We start from the raw sequence: 6,831 nt of genomic DNA on the forward strand, positions 1-6,831 counted from the left end.
GCTTCGCCACAACCACTTGTGTAGCAGGCCTCTGGGGGAGCGTTCATTTTTTCTGCTCTTGAAAGAGTTTCCCAGCACAATGACAAGACGTCCTGCATTAGAAAGATGTCTTTTGTGTGACCAGTTCCAAGTATATTGCTCTGTCTGCTTGTCCATAAATAGGCACAGCCACACAGAGTGCAGTGATGAAGCGCTTTCCAAGAGTCACAGGCTGGTGTTGTTGGCCTTCCCCTGATTCTTACCCATAAATCCTCAACCCAGTCTGCACCATCCTTAAGCTCTAGACAGTTGGAAGCCCCTCTTACATAGATGGTGACCCCAGCGCCTCACCTTCCTTGCCTGTCCCTTCTGCAGGGTTATATATATATATGTACAAATAAAACAGAGGGTGCCTATGAGAGGGGGCCATAGAGCAGACAGTTTGGGAAGTCTGTGCCTTCCGAGTACCTCCGGCAGTGCGGGAAGGAAGAGGAATTTGGATCTAAACGGAGGCTGTGCCCTTGTCCTGTGCCTCGACAATTCCAGACAGCCCATGGGAAATGCCTCATGGCCTCTCCCTTTATTCAAATAATGTTTCAGGACTCCTCTGTGTCTTTTCCGGACATAAACCTCAGGTGCTGTGAATTTTTCACACACAGGGAGATGCCCTGATCCTTCAGTGCCCCTTCTCAAGCTCTTCTCCGCTTTCTAACACATCAGGAGCCCCGTGTCCTTGCTGCTGCACGGGTCTCCCATGGCTCTCTGCCAGCCGCACTCCAGAGCTCCCAGCTCCAGCTGGCAGGGCCTCAGCACCCGCCCTGCGGCCTCCCGGCTCCACGGCCACAGCTGGCCCTGCTTGCGGCCCTGATAGTGGCACTCGTGGCCCCAGTGCTCTCCAAGACCTTTGTCTGGAGGCACCTTCCTGCGGCCCTTCAGGCTCTGCACGGGACCTAAGCACAGGCCTGCAGAGGGGCTGTGTGCAAGGGCCTGCGGGGATGGCACCAGGGCCGGTGGCTTCCCACTGACAGAGCGTGGGCTCAGGCTGGGGATGGGGAAGAAATTCTTGGCTCGGAGGCTGGTGAGGCCCTGGCCCACGCTGCCCACAGCAGCTGTGGCTGCCCCATCTTGGCAGGGTTCCAGGCCAGGTTGGACGGGGCTTGCAGCAAAGCGGCCTAGTGGAAGGAGTCCCTGGCCTTGGCAGCAGGGCTGGAAGACGGCAATTTCTAAGGACCCTTCCAAGCCAAGCTGTTCTGTGATTCTGTCATCACAGGGGCTGGCGGCAGCCGGCCTGAATTTCTCCTTAGAACCAATTCAGCACTCTAAGCTTGGCTGAGTTCAAGGAGACTGTCCACAAAGCCAGATTCACAGCTTGTGAGATTTACCAATTCTGTAGGTCTGCTTGAGATCAAGAAAGTCTAGCACGATGCAGATTCTGCAAGATTGCACTTTATTGCCTCAAGAGCAAAGCATTTGCGGCTTGCCACTCCTAATTGCACTAACTATGGAACATAATGATGTATCCCCAACAGACAGAGACAACATCTATGGCTTTACTTGTATGTTAAAAAAGAAGTTATATCATATATGTAATATATTAGATATATATGTTCTAGGTGTAATCAATATGTTATCTAAGTTATAGCTATTTTTTGAAAGTCTTTCTGGATATAAATGCACTAAGAGCATGAACATGCGTCACAACAGATAGTGACACTAAATTTGTGCTACACTGTAGTGTTGAAACATAATTACATATACAACTCTTATCATGACATCCCAATTACCTATTTTGTGTTTTTGATATTATTTCTCTTACTATACTGGTTTTTCATTATACTTTAGTTTTATATATGATAACAGATAAGCTTTACAGTATATAATATCTATGCACCGGAGATATATATAGATACATAGGGATGAAATAAAAATTTGTATTCTCTTATATATACAAATTTCAGGTCAGCTCCAACACAGTTGCTACAATGCTGACCTAAAGGTTTCCCTTCCGGGGACAAGGAGCAATGTTGTCCATTGACTGTTCCTGGCCATTGCCCAGAGATTGTGGAGTCTCCCTCACTGGAGAGAGTCAAGGGCCATCTGAACGCAATCCTTTGCAATGCACAGCAGGAACACCCTGCCGGAGCACCCCTGCACCAGTCGTGCGATCCCACCGGTGCTGCTTCCAAACAGACACTCGTCTGGGATTCTGGGGTCGGCATCTTTGCTTTCACATGGTGAAAAATGAAAAAAAGTGAAAATGGATTCTAAGAAAGAGGTGGGGGCAGTCACAGTCCTGGTGCTAATGGCATTCTCTCTCACAAGTGCCCTGGCCGCCACGGCCTCTTCAGCTACATCAGCTTGGACTCCCCGAGTGTGCTTTTGCTCTAGAGGAAAGGTGTGGCAGCAATGGCCAGTGCTGATTGAACAGCGCCTTCTCCGTGTCCTGCACGCTCAGCTCTGTGTCAGCTTCTCCCCGGGAATCTGTTGACTCTCCACGCACACGCCACAGAGCAAAGCAAGGAATCAGAGTATTTCCTATTTTGTGGTCCTGGATCTTTGTAGCCAACCCGCTCATCACTGCAAGCAGTGCTGGGGAGACTGCTGACACAGCCCTGCTGCTGCTGCTGCTGCTGCTGCTGCTGCTGCTGCTGCTGCTGCTGCTGCTGCTGCTGCTGCTGCTGGCATAGTGCTGCTTCACAGCAGATTTCCCTTCCCTCTCTGGGTCCCACATTCTTCCCTCTTTTCCCATGTACTCTGACGTGGTTCTCTGCCGCCAGGTGCGAGCCTCACAAGCAGAGCTCTGTGCGGGAGAAGCTCTTTCACTGTTCGTTGTTAAGGATTCGGTGGAACCACTGCTGCAGCTCCACATACTTATTCATGGCCTGGGAGTGGACAACCGGATCCATCACCAGGTCATGGAAGAGATTGCATGTGCCAGCCGTTAGGAGCTCTGGAGGCAAACTGATCTCCTCAGGAAGCCTCCGGTTGCCCACAATGAAGAGGTTGAGGCATCTCACTTCCACACATGTGCGCAGGCTCTCGCTGATATCGATCAGTCGCATCACAAAGTGTCTCCTGCGCCACTGTGACACGGGCAAGATATTCTGGAGGTGCATGACAATGGTCTTCATGGTATAGATGGAGAAGCCTAAGCCCAGCTGAAGACGGGTGAAGAACTGCAGGCATTTAAGGTGCAAGCTGTCAGGAGGGGCCCGCCTGGCGATGTACTCAAAGAACTTCATCTCTGCCACGGCGTAGGTCTCCGGCCAGGTCGTGCTTGTGGTAAAGGCTTGCCTAGGCTGGCTGCTTACAAAGACGTGTGAGCTGCCTTGGCGCACCCCAAAGAGCACCTCAATCCGGTAGCTTTCTGTGCCATTGGTCGCCTTGAACTGGCAGGAGCGTCTGGAGGGCAGCAGGACTAAATGCCAATTGTGTGACTGAAACAAAGCCGGCCGGACTGCTCTCAGTGTTGGAGTTTGAAATACAGACTGTGTGCCCTTGTTTTTAATATTTAGTTCTGGGATCCAAGAAAACACTGAATTTCATATAATATGAAATTCATGATCATGTTTTCATGGTGATACATGAAAACAAATGTTAAAGTTAGATAGAAAAAGCTAAAAGTGTAGGTGTGTAGATTAGAAAGTTTCTTAAACCACTGGGTGAAAAAAATAGTTTCGAGAACAGGAGACAAGATGGAGGATTTAAGGTGTTGTCCCTTGTCCTTTCTTCTTTCTTCTTCATGTTCTTCTCCTAGAGGTTTTTGGGTAATAGTGAGTGATTGGATAGAAAATGCCGCAGTGCATCACAGAGGTGATGGGTCATTGGGTCATTAAGAAAAATAATATACATGTCTATTGTCAATTGGATAAAAATAAGTATAAAGATAAAAGAACTGCGTAGTTCGGGGCCATTTTGTGTATCAGACACGAAGTGTGCCACAAGGCCTTGTTTGTACCATCAGAAGAAAGAAATGTACCAAATTGCAAAGATTAACCTTGTAACCAGCCTAGAGAGACCTGTTAAGTCTTGTAAGGATCCTTCAATAAACACGAGAAACAAGATTCTAACAAGCTCGAGAGTTTACTTCAGATCATAAAGACTGAGATAAGTGAAACTCCCCACGAGGGAGGATCCCAGAAGAATTCAGCCCAAAGAAAGCTGAGAGACTAGAGAAAAGTTATATCCTTAGAGAATTGAGCCCAAAGGAGGCAAAGAAAAGAAAGATAAATTACACTCAGCAGTTGGTAGAACCAGCGGCCAGATTTCTGCACGTCCAGGTAGGAGCCTGTGCACAGGGTGTGAAGGAGGCTGGGATCCTGATACCTTTTCAGCTGCTCCTGGGGGTGGTGCAGGAAGCACAGCATGTTCTCGCCCCACTGCTCCCTGGTGCAGGTGCACTCCTGCTGCACGCGGATGGGGAAGTTCCTCATGCACTTCTTCCCTGCAGTGCCCGGCTCTAGGTGGAAGCTGTGCCCTCGGGGAGGAGTCATGGGTAGGAGCACCCGGTACACAGCATCCTGCTCACGGGGGCTCCAACCTTCAAAGGCACTGCCCACCCCAATGGCTCATTGTAGCAAGGGGTAGAAACTGCTGGACAAGACGCGTCAAGAGTAAATTGTGAAACTGTCCACCAGGTCAGTTGTCCACTTGCACTCTCTCTGCAGGTCCTGTAGCGGCCACTCTACGCGATCCATTACCATACTTCCAAAGTTCTCGTCATGATCATGGTCTTCTTCCACTTCATTTCCGACATCGTTGTTGTTCGCTGCATTTGCAGCCTCATTGCCAACTTCATTTCCAACGTCACCTTCTTCGTTAGCAGCAACATGGTCAACTTCCTGCGCGTGGCCATCTGCATTGTTGTTTTCCTCTCCGTTCACATCATTGTCTTCTTCATTTCCAACATCCTCATTTCCAACACCTTCTTCGTTTGCATGCACATTTCTGACTTCCTCTTCATTTGCGCCATCGTTTGCTTCTTCATGCTCCTCTCTCCTCAGGCTCCTTTTCCTCCGCATACACCAGAGGGCCAAGAGAAGGAGCAGGAGCTCAGCAACAGTCCAGAGCTGCCAGTGCTGCAAGGCAGAGCAGAGCAGCTCTCCCCAGGCCCAGACACCCTGCTTCAGGGCCAGCTGCTCCACCTCCCGCTCCAGCCGTATCTTCTCCTCTTCCTGGAGCTTTGCACGTGCCTCCATTCGCAGGCGTGTCACCTCGTCCAAGCCATCACTCACGGGCTGTGGGTACTGGACGACACTTTGCAAGAGCAAGAAGCACAATACCCACGTATCCATGGTCTGCAAAAGGATGGAGAGAAGGCCTTGAGTGGTGCACGGAGGGAGGCAGCTGGCAGTGGGGGGGAGCAGGGATGGCAATCCCAGGCATCTGGGGCCAGGAAGGACAGGGCCCCAGAGAGGTGGCAAGCAGCGAGGCCTGTCCCGCTGCCCCAGCGGCAGCAGCAGCATGATGCCCTGTCCAAGGCTGTGCCATGAGGGGCTGTCGCTGCCTGCAGGGGGAGAAGCCAACCCCGCGTGCAGCGTTCCTGCCCTGGCCCTTATCCCCAGCCCAGCCTCCCCGCCACGTGTGCACTCACCTCTTGCCCAAACAATACAGGGCCAGCGTTTCCTGCTGGGGAGTTTTAGAGCTGCCCCCATTGTGACACGTCCCCTGTGATGTCACAGGTGTCACGGTACAGCACAGCCAGGCCAGCTCTGCCCTTTGTCCCCGAGCCAGCTCAGCCACCCAGAGCGGCTCTGGTGTACTGCTCAAGACAGCTTTTGAGTGAACCTTCTTCAAAGAACTTCTCTTGGTCTTTCTTTTGCCTCTCTTATCAGCTGCCTTCCATTGGCAATCTCATGGATATCTATGTTGGAAGGCAGCCTTGAGGATCTTGGAGTCTAAGCCTTGACTCCATGCTGAGCTACAGTTAAATCTCTGAGTCTTCAAGGTTTTAAAATTCGCAGAATTTCACATAGTTCAACTGTATACTTAGCCCTACCTTCTCCACCAAGTAGCCGGGTTCCAAAATTCTACATCCACATGACTTTTCACTCTGCCTAAGGGTGGGGACTCAACCATATTCTTGGGTATCCTGTTCCCAAATTTGATATCTTATTTGTTGAAAGAATCCAGTCTAAATCTGTTTTTGTGCATCTTGTGGTAATTTCCTCTGGTCTTATTCTTTGTTGTATTGGAGAATATAATGACCCTCTCCTGTCTACAAGCTCCATTCAGGGAGATGTAGAGAACAGTAAGGTCCCCTTGAGGTGCTTTTTCTCTGTGCTCAACTCCTGCACCTCCCTCAGCTGTTCATCAGACTTGTGTTCCAGACCGTTCACCATCTGCATTTCCCTTTTGTGCACACACTCAAGCATCTTCATGTCTTTCTTGTCGTCAGGGGAGCATAACTGAATGCAGGATTTGAGGTACAGCCTCACCAGTGCCCTATGGGGGAGGACAATCACTGCTCTCTTCCTGCTGTCTGCACTGCTTTTGACAGAGGCTAGGATGCCATTGACTTCTTGGACACTTGGGCACAATGCTGTCCATCACCCAGCCAGGGCCATTTTATTCGTAGCTTTCCAGCCCCTCTTCCTTCAGGCTATAGCACAGTATGGTGGTGATCTTGCCTTCAGCTACATCATACAGGTGGACTTGACCCATCAATTACACCTTCCCAGGTCCCTGAGTACAGCCTTCCTTCCCTCAGGCTGATCAATGCTCCTGCGTTACTCATTTTCATTTAGATTTAACTCCATTCTATGACTTTCACTTGAAACCCTCTCCCCACATTCCAAGATGTACCTGTGGATTTTGCTAACCTGTAAGGTCAGACTGTCAAGATAGGATCCC

General features: G+C 50.2%; 1 pseudogene; it reads right to left on the reverse strand.

The window, feature by feature from the left end:
* Nucleotides 1-687: 687 nt before the first annotated feature.
* Nucleotides 688-5,273, reverse strand: LOC131592105 (inositol 1,4,5-trisphosphate receptor-interacting protein-like 1; annotated as a pseudogene).
* Between the last annotated feature and the right edge of the window lie 1,558 nt (nucleotides 5,274-6,831).

Source organism: Poecile atricapillus, chromosome W (genome assembly GCF_030490865.1).
Source record: "Poecile atricapillus isolate bPoeAtr1 chromosome W, bPoeAtr1.hap1, whole genome shotgun sequence".
Lineage (NCBI taxonomy): Eukaryota > Metazoa > Chordata > Aves > Passeriformes > Paridae > Poecile > Poecile atricapillus.